An 18,790-nucleotide genomic window follows, 5' to 3' on the forward strand; every position below is an offset into this window, starting at 1 on the left:
CGTGCGAGGTGGCAGGCTCAACCTTAGCGGGCGTCCCCGCACAGGCAACGGTCGCCTGGGTGGGATGAGCTTCTGCCTCCCTCACACGGCATGAGGCTCGGGCTTCCATACTCACAAACGGGCACGCTCATTGCGACGCAGGGGGCCAGCCCACATCGCAAGAAGTGGCCAACAATATCTGGGAAGGTCTGCAAGGCTCAGGACTTTTCCAGGCAGTTCTAAAGCACAACTTCCTGGGTAGGAAACAAAGCTGGACTCGTCTTGAAACAGCCAAAGCACCACTCTCTGCGAGGAGCCAAAGGCGACAAACAGCACTTGCCCACCCTTGTGTGTTTCACCACGGACCATTACCTATTGTCCCGGACGCAACACCCCAGACTTAAGCCCCACAAATGGCACCTTTTCATCCTGGCATTTAAATCTGAGGCACCACCTGCGCTATAGCTGACCATTTACCTCCCAGCCACCTCCGACTGTGTCCTCAGACATTCTGGCTCAAATACTACATTGGAATGCTACATCTCAAACCCCTTCCTGCCATTCTGACGTTGTCCCCCACGCCCTCGCCTCCTACAGGAGGCCCTCTACTTAGCGTGCGTAGTGCCCTGCGTCTCGAGGCGGCCTCACTGCTCAGAACTCCCACAGCAGACGCCAGCCATCTTGCTGCCGTTACCAAGTTCCTCTTCATCATCTGCCAGAAACAAACAAAGAAAGGGGAACACGTTGTGCTGGCCATCATCTCCAGCATCCCAGCCATCCAGCCCGGCCTCTTCCTTACCAACCGTCTGTCTCCTCCCAAGCTCTTCAACACCGTGCTCACCTGTGCCAAAGCCATTCCAGACTCTGACGCCGGGCCTCTCCTCCCCTGCGTGCCCTAGGAGTGCAACAGAAGCCAGTGACCATGGTTCTTGCCAAAGTGACCCACTCCACAATCCTTCCGCTTACCTCCCTGACTCACCTCAAGCACTCATCCGACTCCCAACCTAGAGGGCAACACCTGCAATACCAAACACAAATACTGAACCCCTTTACCACGTTCTTCTCAACTCTAAGCTCACACACACACACACACACACACAAACCCCTGAACTCCTCACAGCCCTCCTCCGTTGGCACCTTCACCTCTCCCGAGTTACCTGCGGCACCTGAAACACAAAGGGAAACAGACAAACGCTGAGAGAGGGTTCCAAGATGCACCCTGCCCTCAGCAAGTCCCATCTCCCTCTCCCGTCACTCTGCTGCTCGTCCGCTGGCCTTTGCACGTCTTCCGTTCTCTTCTTTGAGCCCGTGCACCCCCTGCAGAACACAACATTAAGAGCTGGTTTTAATTTCACAAAAACTACAAGGCACTCCATCAGGTGCTGCTTCACTCTGCTAAGCATAGCTCACCTAGTCCAAGTCAGCTCTGGGGCACAGACCTCGCTGCGCTCCTCGCTCCGCACCTCCAAATTCAAAACGCACAGCAAGCCAGAAGACAGCCAGGAGAGTAAGCTGGAACTTCCTTCTGACACCACAATTTTACCCACCTGGTACCATCGCTCCACTCAACCCTCCTCCATCAGCCTCTCACACGCGGCTATCCATCTCGCCATCTGCAAGAACAACCTGGCATTAGTCACCGCAACGCCAAGCAAACCTTAGTCTGCCTCTAAGTCTCAGGCCAGACTCACACCGGCGCTCAGGTTGACATGCATACACAGACTGACATTCACACACTCTCAACACAGACCCTCACACCCTCCGGCTCACACACTAACTCCACATAATACTACCACTCCCACTCCCAAGCAGACTCTCTCGCCCTCACTCATTCATTACAAGCTTATTCCCAGAGCTCTTCTGTCCATTCACACAGATCATCAAGAGTAGACAGCTACACTGTGATTATAAAAACCCACCACCTACGCTCCAGAGCTCAAGAACTCCAGGTCAGAGAAAACCAGAGACAAACAGAACTGCCAACTACTTTATTAACATGGGAAACTACAGAGATACTCAAGGATACTTCTCATGGCTGCCTATCTTCCCAACCCCAAGGACCCTGCCAAGACCACCAGCAAACCAGCTCCGAGAATCATCACGGCCGTGCGAGGTGGCAGGCTCAACCTTAGCGGGCGTCCCCGCGCAGGCAACGGTCGCCTGGGTGGGATGAGCTTCTGCCTCCCTCACACGGCATGAGGCTCGGGCTTCCATACTCACAAACGGGCACGCTCATTGCGACGCAGGGGGCCAGCCCACATCGCAAGAAGTGGCCAACAATATCTGGGAAGGTCTGCAAGGCTCAGGACTTTTCCAGGCAGTTCTAAAGCACAACTTCCTGGGTAGAAAACAAAGCTGGACTCGTCTTGAAACAGCCAAAGCACCACTCTCTGCGAGGAGCCAAAGGCGACAAACAGCACTTGCCCACCCTTGTGTGTTTCACCACGGACCATTACCTACTGTCCCGGACGCAACACCCCAGACTTAAGCCCCACAAATGGCACCTTTTCATCCTGGCATTTAAATCTGAGGCACCACCTGCGCTATAGCTGACCATTTACCTCCCAGCCACCTCCAACTGTGTCCTCAGACATTCTGGCTCAAATACTACATTGGAATGCTACATCTCAAACCCCTTCCTGCCATTCTGACGTTGTCCCCCACGCCCTCGCCTCCTACAGGAGGCCCTCTACTTAGCGTGCGTAGTGCCCTGCGTCTCGAGGCGGCCTCACTGCTCAGAACTCCCACAGCAGACGCCAGCCATCTTGCTGCCGTTACCAAGTTCCTCTTCATCATCTGCCAGAAACAAACAAAGAAAGGGGAACACGTTGTGCTGGCCATCATCTCCAGCATCCCAGCCATCCAGCCCGGCCTCTTCCTTACCAACCGTCTGTCTCCTCCCAAGCTCTTCAACACCGTGCTCACCTGTGCCAAAGCCATTCCAGACTCTGACGCCGGGCCTCTCCTCCCCTGCGTGCCCTAGGAGTGCAACAGAAGCCAGTGACCATGGTTCTTGCCAAAGTGACCCACTCCACAATCCTTCCGCTTACCTCCCTGACTCACCTCAAGCACTCATCCGACTCCCAACCTAGAGGGCAACACCTGCAATACCAAACACAAATACTGAACCCCTTTACCACGTTCTTCTCAACTCTAAGCTCACACACACACACACACACACACAAACCCCTGAACTCCTCACAGCCCTCCTCCGTTGGCACCTTCACCTCTCCCGAGTTACCTGCGGCACCTGAAACACAAAGGGAAACAGACAAACGCTGAGAGAGGGTTCCAAGATGCACCCTGCCCTCAGCAAGTCCCATCTCCCTCTCCCGTCACTCTGCTGCTCGTCCGCTGGCCTTTGCACGTCTTCCGTTCTCTTCTTTGAGCCCGTGCACCCCCTGCAGAACACAACATTAAGAGCTGGTTTTAATTTCACAAAAACTACAAGGCACTCCATCAGGTGCTGCTTCACTCTGCTAAGCATAGCTCACCTAGTCCAAGTCAGCTCTGGGGCACAGACCTCGCTGCGCTCCTCGCTCCGCACCTCCAAATTCAAAACGCACAGCAAGCCAGAAGACAGCCAGGAGAGTAAGCTGGAACTTCCTTCTGACACCACAATTTTACCCACCTGGTACCATCGCTCCACTCAACCCTCCTCCATCAGCCTCTCACACGCGGCTATCCATCTCGCCATCTGCAAGAACAACCTGGCATTAGTCACCGCAACGCCAAGCAAACCTTAGTCTGCCTCTAAGTCTCAGGCCAGACTCACACCGGCGCTCAGGTTGACATGCATACACAGACTGACATTCACACACTCTCAACACAGACCCTCACACCCTCCGGCTCACACACTAACTCCACATAATACTACCACTCCCACTCCCAAGCAGACTCTCTCGCCCTCACTCATTCATTACAAGCTTATTCCCAGAGCTCTTCTGTCCATTCACACAGATCATCAAGAGTAGACAGCTACACTGTGATTATAAAAACCCACCACCTACGCTCCAGAGCTCAAGAACTCCAGGTCAGAGAAAACCAGAGACAAACAGAACTGCCAACTACTTTATTAACATGGGAAACTACAGAGATACTCAAGGATACTTCTCATGGCTGCCTATCTTCCCAACCCCAAGGACCCTGCCAAGACCACCAGCAAACCAGCTCCGAGAATCATCACGGCCGTGCGAGGTGGCAGGCTCAACCTTAGCGGGCGTCCCCGCGCAGGCAACGGTCGCCTGGGTGGGATGAGCTTCTGCCTCCCTCACACGGCATGAGGCTCGGGCTTCCATACTCACAAACGGGCACGCTCATTGCGACGCAGGGGGCCAGCCCACATCGCAAGAAGTGGCCAACAATATCTGGGAAGGTCTGCAAGGCTCAGGACTTTTCCAGGCAGTTCTAAAGCACAACTTCCTGGGTAGAAAACAAAGCTGGACTCGTCTTGAAACAGCCAAAGCACCACTCTCTGCGAGGAGCCAAAGGCGACAAACAGCACTTGCCCACCCTTGTGTGTTTCACCACGGACCATTACCTACTGTCCCGGACGCAACACCCCAGACTTAAGCCCCACAAATGGCACCTTTTCATCCTGGCATTTAAATCTGAGGCACCACCTGCGCTATAGCTGACCATTTACCTCCCAGCCACCTCCAACTGTGTCCTCAGACATTCTGGCTCAAATACTACATTGGAATGCTACATCTCAAACCCCTTCCTGCCATTCTGACGTTGTCCCCCACGCCCTCGCCTCCTACAGGAGGCCCTCTACTTAGCGTGCGTAGTGCCCTGCGTCTCGAGGCGGCCTCACTGCTCAGAACTCCCACAGCAGACGCCAGCCATCTTGCTGCCGTTACCAAGTTCCTCTTCATCATCTGCCAGAAACAAACAAAGAAAGGGGAACACGTTGTGCTGGCCATCATCTCCAGCATCCCAGCCATCCAGCCCGGCCTCTTCCTTACCAACCGTCTGTCTCCTCCCAAGCTCTTCAACACCGTGCTCACCTGTGCCAAAGCCATTCCAGACTCTGACGCCGGGCCTCTCCTCCCCTGCGTGCCCTAGGAGTGCAACAGAAGCCAGTGACCATGGTTCTTGCCAAAGTGACCCACTCCACAATCCTTCCGCTTACCTCCCTGACTCACCTCAAGCACTCATCCGACTCCCAACCTAGAGGGCAACACCTGCAATACCAAACACAAATACTGAACCCCTTTACCACGTTCTTCTCAACTCTAAGCTCACACACACACACACACACACACAAACCCCTGAACTCCTCACAGCCCTCCTCCGTTGGCACCTTCACCTCTCCCGAGTTACCTGCGGCACCTGAAACACAAAGGGAAACAGACAAACGCTGAGAGAGGGTTCCAAGATGCACCCTGCCCTCAGCAAGTCCCATCTCCCTCTCCCGTCACTCTGCTGCTCGTCCGCTGGCCTTTGCACGTCTTCCGTTCTCTTCTTTGAGCCCGTGCACCCCCTGCAGAACACAACATTAAGAGCTGGTTTTAATTTCACAAAAACTACAAGGCACTCCATCAGGTGCTGCTTCACTCTGCTAAGCATAGCTCACCTAGTCCAAGTCAGCTCTGGGGCACAGACCTCGCTGCGCTCCTCGCTCCGCACCTCCAAATTCAAAACGCACAGCAAGCCAGAAGACAGCCAGGAGAGTAAGCTGGAACTTCCTTCTGACACCACAATTTTACCCACCTGGTACCATCGCTCCACTCAACCCTCCTCCATCAGCCTCTCACACGCGGCTATCCATCTCGCCATCTGCAAGAACAACCTGGCATTAGTCACCGCAACGCCAAGCAAACCTTAGTCTGCCTCTAAGTCTCAGGCCAGACTCACACCGGCGCTCAGGTTGACATGCATACACAGACTGACATTCACACACTCTCAACACAGACCCTCACACCCTCCGGCTCACACACTAACTCCACATAATACTACCACTCCCACTCCCAAGCAGACTCTCTCGCCCTCACTCATTCATTACAAGCTTATTCCCAGAGCTCTTCTGTCCATTCACACAGATCATCAAGAGTAGACAGCTACACTGTGATTATAAAAACCCACCACCTACGCTCCAGAGCTCAAGAACTCCAGGTCAGAGAAAACCAGAGACAAACAGAACTGCCAACTACTTTATTAACATGGGAAACTACAGAGATACTCAAGGATACTTCTCATGGCTGCCTATCTTCCCAACCCCAAGGACCCTGCCAAGACCACCAGCAAACCAGCTCCGAGAATCATCACGGCCGTGCGAGGTGGCAGGCTCAACCTTAGCGGGCGTCCCCGCGCAGGCAACGGTCGCCTGGGTGGGATGAGCTTCTGCCTCCCTCACACGGCATGAGGCTCGGGCTTCCATACTCACAAACGGGCACGCTCATTGCGACGCAGGGGGCCAGCCCACATCGCAAGAAGTGGCCAACAATATCTGGGAAGGTCTGCAAGGCTCAGGACTTTTCCAGGCAGTTCTAAAGCACAACTTCCTGGGTAGGAAACAAAGCTGGACTCGTCTTGAAACAGCCAAAGCACCACTCTCTGCGAGGAGCCAAAGGCGACAAACAGCACTTGCCCACCCTTGTGTGTTTCACCACGGACCATTACCTACTGTCCCGGACGCAACACCCCAGACTTAAGCCCCACAAATGGCACCTTTTCATCCTGGCATTTAAATCTGAGGCACCACCTGCGCTATAGCTGACCATTTACCTCCCAGCCACCTCCAACTGTGTCCTCAGACATTCTGGCTCAAATACTACATTGGAATGCTACATCTCAAACCCCTTCCTGCCATTCTGACGTTGTCCCCCACGCCCTCGCCTCCTACAGGAGGCCCTCTACTTAGCGTGCGTAGTGCCCTGCGTCTCGAGGCGGCCTCACTGCTCAGAACTCCCACAGCAGACGCCAGCCATCTTGCTGCCGTTACCAAGTTCCTCTTCATCATCTGCCAGAAACAAACAAAGAAAGGGGAACACGTTGTGCTGGCCATCATCTCCAGCATCCCAGCTATCTATGCCAGCCTTTTCTGTAACTCTACTTCGCCTTTACATTATGCTCACCTACTCCCAATCTATTGCAGAATACAATGCTGGGCTTCTCCTGCACTCTAGGACCTAGGAGTACAATAGAAAGAAATGACCATGGTGCTTGTAAAAAGTGACCAACCCCCACAACCCTTATTGTTACCTCTCCGACTCACCTCAAATACTCATCTGACTGCAGAAGTAGAACGCAAGACCTGCAATAACCAACACTACTACTGAACCCTTTGCCATGTTATTCTCAGCTCTTACTCACCACTCACGCAGACAACCTTCTGACAGCCCTCCTCAGCTGGCAGCTTCACCTCTCTTGATTTAAGTGTGGCACCTAAAAAAGAAATGGAAACAGGCACTCATGGAGAGAAAAACAGAAGCTTTGGCCGACCCTGAAATAAGTTGCTACTGGGGTGTTCCAAGCATGGCTCACCTTGACTGAGTCATCTGAATGTTATTTTTCAGCTCGAGTGTGAGGATGAGTTTGAGCCAGGGAGTCTTAGCCAGGTAGTCAGAACCAGGAATTCTGTGTTAGAATCAACTTGAGATTTGTGTGGATGCATGAGCCAGTCAGTGTCAGACTAAGCCTAAGTGAGTGTGAGGAGAAGTCAGCGCCAGAGAACGTCTGTGCAGCTTTAACATGAACATGAGTCTGAGCCAGTCTGTGTGAGAAGGAGCCTGCACTGTCTGCCAGTCTTGAATATGAGTCTAAGCCAATGAAAGCCAGAAAATTAAAGCTGGGGAGCAGGCAATGAACCAGAACCAGACGAAACAAGACCCAGCTGTGGATCGTCAGGGTGCTTTTATCCCAGCTGGGAGTTTGCCCCACCCCTGACCCAGGGCACTGGGGGAAGGGCTGTGGGTGACACCCTCCCTCCCTAACACAGTCAAGCTGTAGCTGCCCTACCCATGTAAGCTCATGCTACAGAGTAACCCCCTGCCTTTCCCTCAGCCCCATGCTACATTTCAAACCCCGGACCTTGTCCCCCACCCTCCAGCCCCAAGCAGCAGTCCCTCTACTTAGCTTCCATAGTGCCATGGGTTTCAAGCTGGCCTTGATGCTCAGAACACCCACATCAGAGTCCTGTGATCTTGCCACAGCTGCCAAGTTTCTCTTTATCACCTGCAGCAAACAAACGAGCAAACAGGAACACACTGTGCTGGCCACCATCATCACCACCACCCCACCCACCAGTGCTGGCCTGCTCTGTAACAGCCCTCTTTCTCCTTCAAAGCTCATCATGTGCTTGCCTGTTCCAAACCCACAGTGGAGTCCGACAGTGAGCCTCTCCTCACCTCCAGGTCCTAGGAGTACAATAGAGACAAATGATCACCCTGCTTGCAAAAAGGGACCGACCCCACTATCCTTCTCCTTACCTGTCTGACTCACTTCAAGCACTCATCCGACTCCAAAGGTAGAGGGCAGCCCTGCAACACCGAGCACAAATACTGAACCCCTTTGCCATGCTCTCCTCAACAGTTAAGCACCCCCATCACACACAACCCCCGATCTTCTCACAGCCCTCCTGAGTTTGCAGCTTCACCTCCCTCGAGTTATCTGCAGCACCTAGAAAAGTAAAGGGAACATGCACACACTGACAGAGATACAGAAGCTGCACCCTTCCCTCAGGAAGTCCCATCTCTCTCTCCTGTCACTTTACTACTCATCCACTAGCCCTCAGAGCTTTTCCATCCCTTTATTCTAACGTGTACACCCCCTGGAATACACCACCAACAAAAAGTAATTGCAGCTTTATGAAAATGACAAGACCCTAAAATAAATTGCTGCTTGGGTGGTCTAAGCTTTGCTCACCTTGGCTAAATCACCTGAATGTCTTTGTTTAGTTAGAATGTGAGAGCTAGTCTGAACCATTAAGCCTATGTTAGTCTCGATGTGAGACTCGTGTGGTTGGGCGAGCCAGTCAATGCCAAATTGAGCCTAAATCTGAACTAGAGTGTCTGTGCTGTTTAAGTATATGAGCCTGAGCCAGTCTGTGTGGAAGAAAACCTCTTTGAGACTAAGCCCTAGAATGTGAGACAGAAAACCCCCACCCAGTCTGAAACCAAGCATAGTTTTGAGCCTAACTTCATAAAAGTGAAGCTATGGAATCTGAGAATTTTGAAGAGAAATTTAAGCCCCAAAAAGAAACTTCCTGCTATTCTGATGTTGTCCCCCACGCCCTCGCCTCCTACAGGAGGCCCTCTACTTAGCGTGCGTAGTCCTGTGCGTCTTGAGGCGGCCTCACTGCTCAGAACTCCCACAGCAGACGCCAGCCATGCTGCTGCCGTTACCAAGTTCCTCTTCATCATCTGCCAGAAACAAACAAAGAAAGGGGAACACGTTGTGCTGGCCATCATCTCCAGCATCCCAGCCATCCAGCCCGGCCTCTTCCTTACCAACCGTCTGTCTCCTCCCAAGCTCCTCAACACCGTGCTCACCTGTGCCAAAGCCATTCCAGACTCTGACGCCGGGCCTCTCCTCCCCTGCGTGCCCTAGGAGTGCAACAGAAGCCAGTGACCATGGTTCTTGCCAAAGTGACCCACTCCACAATCCTTCCGCTTACCTCCCTGACTCACCTCAAGCACTCATCCGACTCCCAACCTAGAGGGCAACACCTGCAATACCAAACACAAATACTGAATCTTTTTTCCATGTTTTTCTAAACATGAGGGCATCACACTCAAAATGAAACCCTTTACCTTTTTATAGCTGGAACTGGAAGCTGGATGAAAGCCTTAGAAGGCTCCTGCTGATGTGACTGAAAAAAAAGCTGTCCTCTGCTTTATGTTTGTAAGTAATGAACACGAATGCCTGACCAGCTTTTAACCAGCCAACACAAGCACTCTGTATATGAAGGACTAAGTTCCAAGAACAAGCTTAACACTTTCAGTTCTAGCAGTGAGTTGGAAGCACCAAAACAGCTCACAAGCTAATGCACTCATTAAAACAGTCAAGCTGTACTACCCTGCCCACTATAAGATGGTGCTAAAAAAAGTCCCACTTATTTTTTCTCATCCCCATGGTGTATTTCAAATCTCTTTCTGCTATCCTGATGCTGTTTCCCCCATCTGTTCTGTGGAAAACTAATCTTTCTGCTTAGTTTTTATAGTGTCATAAGTCTCAAACTAAAATTGTTGCTCAGATCTCCCACACTGGACACATGGGTGTTTACTGCACCCACCCAATTTATTTTTATCATTTGCAGTAACAGGAGTTAAAGGAAAAAATAAAAGAACTGCCACACAACATTCTGCAGACTAAGACAAGGAAATTCCCTGAAATATTTATTATATGCAGACTGTAATGAACAAGCACTCTGTAATTTAGAGTTTTAAAATGAGAAATATACAAGCTGAAAAGCATTCTTTTATCTTTCCCTGCCAAAAGTCATCAGTTATTTAACAGTCACTACATCCCAAAAGAACATTATGTTTTGGTATTCTTTAGACCCAAGTGTCCAACTTAGTTTTTGAAAGAGCACAAACCCAAAGGCACTCTTGAAGAAACTCTTAAACATATAAATGGAATGTTTGCTCAGTAACCAGTGTTATAAATATTTTATGAGAAATAAAAGACAAATAATAAGAACATAAACTGTAAACAAATTTTTCTTTAAGTTCTGTGTCTGAGAACAATTAAAAAAAAACACTTACCTGAACACCACCACTAAGAACAACACCTCAAGTAAAACCACAGCACAAAGAAATTCATTTATACAAGAAGATGCAAAACCAAAGATAGCTTAAAAAAATTAGCTCAGAAAAAATCATTTCAAAAAACTCAAAAAACAAAGCAATACACACATCATTAAAACCACAAAACACCCCAAAGACCTTACCTTAAACAGCATCAAATCCTAAAGAAGACCCTTACTCTGAAGCTGTGCCTTATATACCCCAGGCCCTACCCACAACCCCCCCCCTCCCCAGTGCCCAGGCTCAGGGGTGGGGCAAACCAGCTGCTGGGATAAAAACAGCCTGACAAGGTGCACCTGGTTTTTGTTGTTTTGGGTTTGGTTTCTTGGCTGCTCTCTGATTTTAACTTCTTGGGTTTCTTTTTGGGGCTTAGATTTCTCTTCAAAATTCTCAGATTCCATAGCTTCACTTTTATGAAGTTAGGCTCAAAACTATACTTGGTTTCAGACTGGGTGGGGGTTTTCTGTCTCACATTCTAGGGCTTAGTCTCAAAGAGGTTTTCTTCCACACAGACTGGCTCAGGCTCATATACTTAAACAGCACAGACACTCTAGTTCAGATTTAGGCTCAATTTGGCATTGACTGGCTCGCCCAACCACACGAGTCTCACATCGAGACTAACATAGGCTTCCTGGTTCAGACTAGTTCTCACATTCTAACTAAACAAAGACATTCAGGTGATTTAGCCAAGGTGAGCAAAGCTTAGACCACCCAAGCAGCAATTTATTTTAGGGTCTTGTCATTTTCATAAAGCTGCAATTACTTTTTGTTGGTGGTGTATTCCAGGGGGTGTACACGTTAGAATAAAGGGATGGAAAAGCTCTGAGGGCTAGTGGATGAGTAGTAAAGTGACAGGAGAGAGAGATGGGACTTCCTGAGGGAAGGGTGCAGCTTCTGTATCTCTGTCAGTGTGTGCATGTTCCCTTTACTTTTCTAGGTGCTGCAGATAACTCGAGGGAGGTGAAGCTGCAAACTCAGGAGGGCTGTGAGAAGATCGGGGGTTGTGTGTGTTGGGGGTGCTTAATTGTTGAGGAGAGCATGGCAAAGGGGTTCAGTATTTGTGCTCGGTGTTGCAGGGCTGCCCTCTACCTTTGGAGTCGGATGAGTGCTTGAAGTGAGTCAGACAGGTAAGGAGAAGGATAGTGGGGTCGGTCCCTTTTTGCAAGCAGGGTGATCATTTGTCTCTATTGTACTCCTAGGACCTGGAGGTGAGGAGAGGCTCACTGTCGGACTCCACTGTGGGTTTGGAACAGGCAAGCACATGATGAGCTTTGAAGGAGAAAGAGGGCTGTTACAGAGCAGGCCAGCACTGGTGGGTGGGGTGGTGGTGATGATGGTGGCCAGCACAGTGTGTTCCTGTTTGCTCGTTTGTTTGCTGCAGGTGATAAAGAGAAACTTGGCAGCTGTGGCAAGATCACAGGACTCTGATGTGGGTGTTCTGAGCATCAAGGCCAGCTTGAAACCCATGGCACTATGGAAGCTAAGTAGAGGGACTGCTGCTTGGGGCTGGAGGGTGGGGGACAAGGTCCGGGGTTTGAAATGTAGCATGGGGCTGAGGGAAAGGCAGGGGGTTACTCTGTAGCATGAGCTTACATGGGTAGGGCAGCTACAGCTTGACTGTGTTAGGGAGGGAGGGTGTCACCCACAGCCCTTCCCCCAGTGCCCTGGGTCAGGGGTGGGGCAAACTCCCAGCTGGGATAAAAGCACCCTGACGATCCACAGCTGGGTCTTGTTTCGTCTGGTTCTGGTTCATTGCCTGCTCCCCAGCTTTAATTTTCTGGCTTTCATTGGCTTAGACTCATATTCAAGACTGGCAGACAGTGCAGGCTCCTTCTCACACAGACTGGCTCAGACTCATGTTCATGTTAAAGCTGCACAGACGTTCTCTGGCGCTGACTTCTCCTCACACTCACTTAGGCTTAGTCTGACACTGACTGGCTCATGCATCCACACAAATCTCAAGTTGATTCTAACACAGAATTCCTGGTTCTGACTACCTGGCTAAGACTCCCTGGCTCAAACTCATCCTCACACTCGAGCTGAAAAATAACATTCAGATGACTCAGTCAAGGTGAGCCATGCTTGGAACACCCCAGTAGCAACTTATTTCAGGGTCGGCCAAAGCTTCTGTTTTTCTCTCCATGAGTGCCTGTTTCCATTTCTTTTTTAGGTGCCACACTTAAATCAAGAGAGGTGAAGCTGCCAGCTGAGGAGGGCTGTCAGAAGGTTGTCTGCGTGAGTGGTGAGTAAGAGCTGAGAATAACATGGCAAAGGGTTCAGTAGTAGTGTTGGTTATTGCAGGTCTTGCGTTCTACTTCTGCAGTCAGATGAGTATTTGAGGTGAGTCGGAGAGGTAACAATAAGGGTTGTGGGGGTTGGTCACTTTTTACAAGCACCATGGTCATTTCTTTCTATTGTACTCCTAGGTCCTAGAGTGCAGGAGAAGCCCAGCATTGTATTCTGCAATAGATTGGGAGTAGGTGAGCATAATGTAAAGGCGAAGTAGAGTTACAGAAAAGGCTGGCATAGATAGCTGGGATGCTGGAGATGATGGCCAGCACAACGTGTTCCCCTTTCTTTGTTTGTTTCTGGCAGATGATGAAGAGGAACTTGGTAACGGCAGCAAGATGGCTGGCGTCTGCTGTGGGAGTTCTGAGCAGTGAGGCCGCCTCGAGACGCAGGGCACTACGCACGCTAAGTAGAGGGCCTCCTGTAGGAGGCGAGGGCGTGGGGGACAACGTCAGAATGGCAGGAAGGGGTTTGAGATGTAGCATTCCAATGTAGTATTTGAGCCAGAATGTCTGAGGACACAGTTGGAGGTGGCTGGGAGGTAAATGGTCAGCTATAGCGCAGGTGGTGCCTCAGATTTAAATGCCAGGATGAAAAGGTGCCATTTGTGGGGCTTAAGTCTGGGGTGTTGCGTCCGGGACAGTAGGTAATGGTCCGTGGTGAAACACACAAGGGTGGGCAAGTGCTGTTTGTCGCCTTTGGCTCCTCGCAGAGAGTGGTGCTTTGGCTGTTTCAAGACGAGTCCAGCTTTGTTTCCTACCCAGGAAGTTGTGCTTTAGAACTGCCTGGAAAAGTCCTGAGCCTTGCAGACCTTCCCAGATATTGTTGGCCACTTCTTGCGATGTGGGCTGGCCCCCTGCGTCGCAATGAGCGTGCCCGTTTGTGAGTATGGAAGCCCGAGCCTCATGCCGTGTGAGGGAGGCAGAAGCTCATCCCACCCAGGCGACCGTTGCCTGCGCGGGGACGCCCGCTAAGGTTGAGCCTGCCACCTCGCACGGCCGTGATGATTCTCGGAGCTGGTTTGCTGGTGGTCTTGGCAGGGTCCTTGGGGTTGGGAAGATAGGCAGCCATGAGAAGTATCCTTGAGTATCTCTGTAGTTTCCCATGTTAATAAAGTAGTTGGCAGTTCTGTTTGTCTCTGGTTTTCTCTGACCTGGAGTTCTTGAGCTCTGGAGCGTAGGTGGTGGGTTTTTATAATCACAGTGTAGCTGTCTACTCTTGATGATCTGTGTGAATGGACAGAAGAGCTCTGGGAATAAGCTTGTAATGAATGAGTGAGGGCGAGAGAGTCTGCTTGGGAGTGGGAGTGGTAGTATTATGTGGAGTTAGTGTGTGAGCCGGAGGGTGTGAGGGTCTGTGTTGAGAGTGTGTGAATGTCAGTCTGTGTATGCATGTCAACCTGAGCGCCGGTGTGAGTCTGGCCTGAGACTTAGAGGCAGACTAAGGTTTGCTTGGCGTTGCGGTGACTAATGCCAGGTTGTTCTTGCAGATGGCGAGATGGATAGCCGCGTGTGAGAGGCTGATGGAGGAGGGTTGAGTGGAGCGATGGTACCAGGTGGGTAAAATTGTGGTGTCAGAAGGAAGTTCCAGCTTACTCTCCTGGCTGTCTTCTGGCTTGCTGTGCGTTTTGAATTTGGAGGTGCGGAGCGAGGAGCGCAGCGAGGTCTGTGCCCCAGAGCTGACTTGGACTAGGTGAGCTATGCTTAGCAGAGTGAAGCAGCACCTGATGGAGTGCCTTGTAGTTTTTGTGAAATTAAAACCAGCTCTTAATGTTGTGTTCTGCAGGGGGTGCACGGGCTCAAAGAAGAGAACGGAAGACGTGCAAAGGCCAGCGGACGAGCAGCAGAGTGACGGGAGAGGGAGATGGGACTTGCTGAGGGCAGGGTGCATCTTGGAACCCTCTCTCAGCGTTTGTCTGTTTCCCTTTGTGTTTCAGGTGCCGCAGGTAACTCGGGAGAGGTGAAGGTGCCAACGGAGGAGGGCTGTGAGGAGTTCAGGGGTTTGTGTGTGTGTGTGTGTGTGTGTGTGAGCTTAGAGTTGAGAAGAACGTGGTAAAGGGGTTCAGTATTTGTGTTTGGTATTGCAGGTGTTGCCCTCTAGGTTGGGAGTCGGATGAGTGCTTGAGGTGAGTCAGGGAGGTAAGCGGAAGGATTGTGGAGTGGGTCACTTTGGCAAGAACCATGGTCACTGGCTTCTGTTGCACTCCTAGGGCACGCAGGGGAGGAGAGGCCCGGCGTCAGAGTCTGGAATGGCTTTGGCACAGGTGAGCACAGTGTTGAGGAGCTTGGGAGGAGGCAGACGGTTGGTAAGGAAGAGGCCGGGCTGGATGGCTGGGATGCTGGAGATGATGGCCAGCACAACGTGTTCCCCTTTCTTTGTTTGTTTCTGGCAGATGATGAAGAGGAACTTGGTAACGGCAGCAAGATGGCTGGCGTCTGCTGTGGGAGTTCTGAGCAGTGAGGCCGCCTCGAGACGCAGGGCACTACGCACGCTAAGTAGAGGGCCTCCTGTAGGAGGCGAGGGCGTGGGGGACAACGTCAGAATGGCAGGAAGGGGTTTGAGATGTAGCATTCCAATGTAGTATTTGAGCCAGAATGTCTGAGGACACAGTCGGAGGTGGCTGGGAGGTAAATGGTCAGCTATAGCGCAGGTGGTGCCTCAGATTTAAATGCCAGGATGAAAAGGTGCCATTTGTGGGGCTTAAGTCTGGGGTGTTGCGTCCGGGACAGTAGGTAATGGTCCGTGGTGAAACACACAAGGGTGGGCAAGTGCTGTTTGTCGCCTTTGGCTCCTCGCAGAGAGTGGTGCTTTGGCTGTTTCAAGACGAGTCCAGCTTTGTTTCCTACCCAGGAAGTTGTGCTTTAGAACTGCCTGGAAAAGTCCTGAGCCTTGCAGACCTTCCCAGATATTGTTGGCCACTTCTTGCGATGTGGGCTGGCCCCCTGCGTCGCAATGAGCGTGCCCGTTTGTGAGTATGGAAGCCCGAGCCTCATGCCGTGTGAGGGAGGCAGAAGCTCATCCCACCCAGGCGACCGTTGCCTGCGCGGGGACGCCCGCTAAGGTTGAGCCTGCCACCTCGCACGGCCGTGATGATTCTCGGAGCTGGTTTGCTGGTGGTCTTGGCAGGGTCCTTGGGGTTGGGAAGATAGGCAGCCATGAGAAGTATCCTTGAGTATCTCTGTAGTTTCCCATGTTAATAAAGTAGTTGGCAGTTCTGTTTGTCTCTGGTTTTCTCTGACCTGGAGTTCTTGAGCTCTGGAGCGTAGGTGGTGGGTTTTTATAATCACAGTGTAGCTGTCTACTCTTGATGATCTGTGTGAATGGACAGAAGAGCTCTGGGAATAAGCTTGTAATGAATGAGTCGGGGGCAGAGAGTCTGCTTGGGAGTGGGTGTGATAGTATATAATTTGTGAAATTAAAACCAGCTCTTAATGTTGTGTTCTGCAGGGGGTGCACGGGCTCAAAGAAGAGAACGGAAGACGTGCAAAGACCAGCGGACGAGCAGCAGAATGACGGGAGAGGGAGATGGGACTTGCTGAGGGCAGGGTGCATCTTGGAACCCTCTCTCAGCGTTTGTCTGTTTCCCTTTGTGTTTCAGGTGCCGCAGGTAACTCGGGAGAGGTGAAGGTGCCAACGGAGGAGGGCTGTGAGGAGTTCAGGGGTTTGTGTGTGTGTGTGTGTGTGTGTGAGCTTAGAATTGAGAAGAACGTGGTAAAGGGGTTCAGTATTTGTGTTCGGTATTGCAGGTGTTGCCCTCTAGGTCTGAATTGGGCCAAAGTAGTGCCAAGCCATGCTGTGTAGCAAATGAGTCGTTCTGCCTGTAGCAAACGAGGGTGGGCTGGGCTCTGCTGGGCTGGACAAGGCTAAACTGTGTTGAAGTGGGCTAAACTGGGCTGGGCTGGTCTGAAGTGGGCCAAAGTGGTCTAAACTCTCCTGAAGTGGGCCAAACTGGGCTGAACAGTGCTGGAGTGGCTGAAGTGGGCTGAAGGGGCCTTCACTGGGTTAGACAGATCTGAGCTTGTCTGAAAGTGACTGGACTGGGCCGAATTGGAGTAAATTTTGCTGGGCTGGGCTGAGCTGAGGTAAACTGGCTTGAAGAGGCTGATCATGTCTTGGCTGGGCTGGGCTGTGCTAAACCGGGCTGAACTGTGCTAAAGTGGGCCTAATTGGGCTCAGCTTGTCTGCGCTGAGCTGCAGTAGGCTGGGCTGTAAAGTGGGCTGAACAGGGTTAAATTGGGCAGGGATAAGATGGACTGGGCTAAACTGGGCTGGACTGAGCTGCCCTAAAGTATGCTACGTTGGTCTGGGAAGGGCTAAAGTGGGCTAAACTGTAGTGGGCTGGGCTGCGTTGGGCTAAAGTGGGCTGGACTGGTCTGAATTGGGCTTAAATGTGACAAAGTGTTCTGCATAGATGTGAATTGGGGTAAACTAGGCTGAACTGGTCTAAAGTGTGCTGGGCTGGTCTGAAGTGGGCTGAAGTGGGCTCAAGAGGCCTAAGGCGTGCTGGATGGTCTGAATTGGGCTAAACCCTGCTGAACTGTGCTAAATTGGTTGGGACAGGTCTGAACTGGGCTGGGCTGAGCTAAGTTGGTCTGGCCAGGGCAAAACTGGTCTGAAGTGGGCTAAAGTGGGCTGGGCTGGGCTGAAGTGGAACGGACTTTGCTAAAGCTGGCTGCGCTGGGCTGAAGTGGGCTGAAGGGGCTGGGGGGAGCTGGAAAGGGCTGGACAGGGCTAATGGGGCCTGGACTGAAGTGGGGTAAAGTGTCTGAAGTGAGATAAGCTGGGCTGGACTGGTGTGCACTGGGCTAAACTGGGCTGTGCTGGGCTAAAGTGGTCTGGAGAGGTCTGAAGTGGGCCAAAATGTGCTGGACTGGGCTAAACTGTCCTTGGGTGGGCTTAATTGCAGTGGACTGAGCTAAAGTGGGCTGGACTGGTCGGAATTGGGCCAAAGTAGTGCCAAGCCATGCTGTGTAGCAAACGAGCCGTTCTGCCTGTAGCAAGCGAGGGTGGGCTGGGCTCTGCTGGGCTGGACAAGGCTAAACTGTGTTGAAGTGGGCTAAACTGGGCTGGGCTGGTCTGAAGTGGGCCAAAGTGGTCTAAACTCTCCTGAAGTGGGCCAAACTGGGCTGAACTGTGCTGGAGTGGCTGAACTGGGCCGAAGGGGCCTTCACTGGGTTAGACAGATCTGAGCTTGTCTGAAAGTGACTGGACTGGGCCGAATTGGAGTAAATTTTGCTGGGCTGGGCTGAGCTGAGGTAAACTGGCTTGAAGAGGCTGATCATGTCTTGGCTGGGCTGGGCTGTGCTAAACCGGGCTGAACTGTGCTAAAGTGGGCCTAATTGGGCTCAGCTTGTCTGCGCTGAGCTGCAGTGGGCTGGGCTGTAAAGTGGGGTGAACTGGGTTAAACTGGGCAGGGATAAGATGGACTGGGCTAAACTGGGCTGGACTGAGCTGGCCTAAAGTACGCTACGTTGGGCTGGGAAGGGCTAAAGTGGGCTAAACGGTAGTGGGCTGGGCTGCGTTGGGCTAAAGTGGGCTGGACTGGTCTGAATTGGGCTTAACTGTGACAAAGTGTTCTGGATAGATGTGAATTGGGATAAACTAGGCTGAACTGGTCTAAAGTGTGCTGGGCTGGTCTGAAGTGTGGCTGAAGTGGGCTCAAGAGGCCTAAGGCGTGCTGGATGGTCTGAATTGGGCTAAACCCTGCTGAACTGTGCTAAATTGGTTGGGACAGGTCTGAACTGGGCTGGGCTGAGCTAAGTTGGTCTGGC

The 18,790-nt window shown here is 51.7% G+C and overlaps 5 long non-coding RNA genes across 5 annotated transcripts; 1 reads left to right on the forward strand and 4 right to left on the reverse strand.

The window, feature by feature from the left end:
• Positions 1-500: 500 nt before the first annotated feature.
• LOC136016964 (uncharacterized) lies at positions 501-1,001 on the reverse strand. The gene is made up of 3 exons (XR_010613781.1): positions 959-1,001; positions 821-874; positions 501-691 (listed from the first exon to the last, which is right to left on the reverse strand). It is a non-coding gene; the product is annotated as an uncharacterized LOC136016964 (long non-coding RNA).
• A 1,674-nt stretch (positions 1,002-2,675) lies between these two features.
• Positions 2,676-3,085, reverse strand: LOC136016965 (uncharacterized). Its single transcript, XR_010613782.1, has 3 exons — positions 3,043-3,085; positions 2,905-2,958; positions 2,676-2,775 (listed from the first exon to the last, which is right to left on the reverse strand). It is a non-coding gene; the product is annotated as an uncharacterized LOC136016965 (long non-coding RNA).
• A 1,674-nt stretch (positions 3,086-4,759) lies between these two features.
• LOC136016966 (uncharacterized) lies at positions 4,760-5,169 on the reverse strand. Its single transcript, XR_010613783.1, has 3 exons — positions 5,127-5,169; positions 4,989-5,042; positions 4,760-4,859 (listed from the first exon to the last, which is right to left on the reverse strand). It is a non-coding gene; the product is annotated as an uncharacterized LOC136016966 (long non-coding RNA).
• A 1,926-nt stretch (positions 5,170-7,095) lies between these two features.
• LOC136016963 (uncharacterized) lies at positions 7,096-8,019 on the reverse strand. Its single transcript, XR_010613780.1, has 3 exons — positions 7,297-8,019; positions 7,199-7,215; positions 7,096-7,112 (listed from the first exon to the last, which is right to left on the reverse strand). It is a non-coding gene; the product is annotated as an uncharacterized LOC136016963 (long non-coding RNA).
• Positions 8,020-12,249: 4,230 nt separating this feature from the next.
• Positions 12,250-13,173, forward strand: LOC136016962 (uncharacterized). Its single transcript, XR_010613779.1, has 3 exons — positions 12,250-12,972; positions 13,054-13,070; positions 13,157-13,173. It is a non-coding gene; the product is annotated as an uncharacterized LOC136016962 (long non-coding RNA).
• The last annotated feature ends 5,617 nt before the right edge of the window (positions 13,174-18,790 follow it).

This window comes from Lathamus discolor, chromosome 6, assembly GCF_037157495.1.
Source record: "Lathamus discolor isolate bLatDis1 chromosome 6, bLatDis1.hap1, whole genome shotgun sequence".
Classification (NCBI taxonomy): Eukaryota; Metazoa; Chordata; class Aves; order Psittaciformes; family Psittacidae; genus Lathamus; species Lathamus discolor.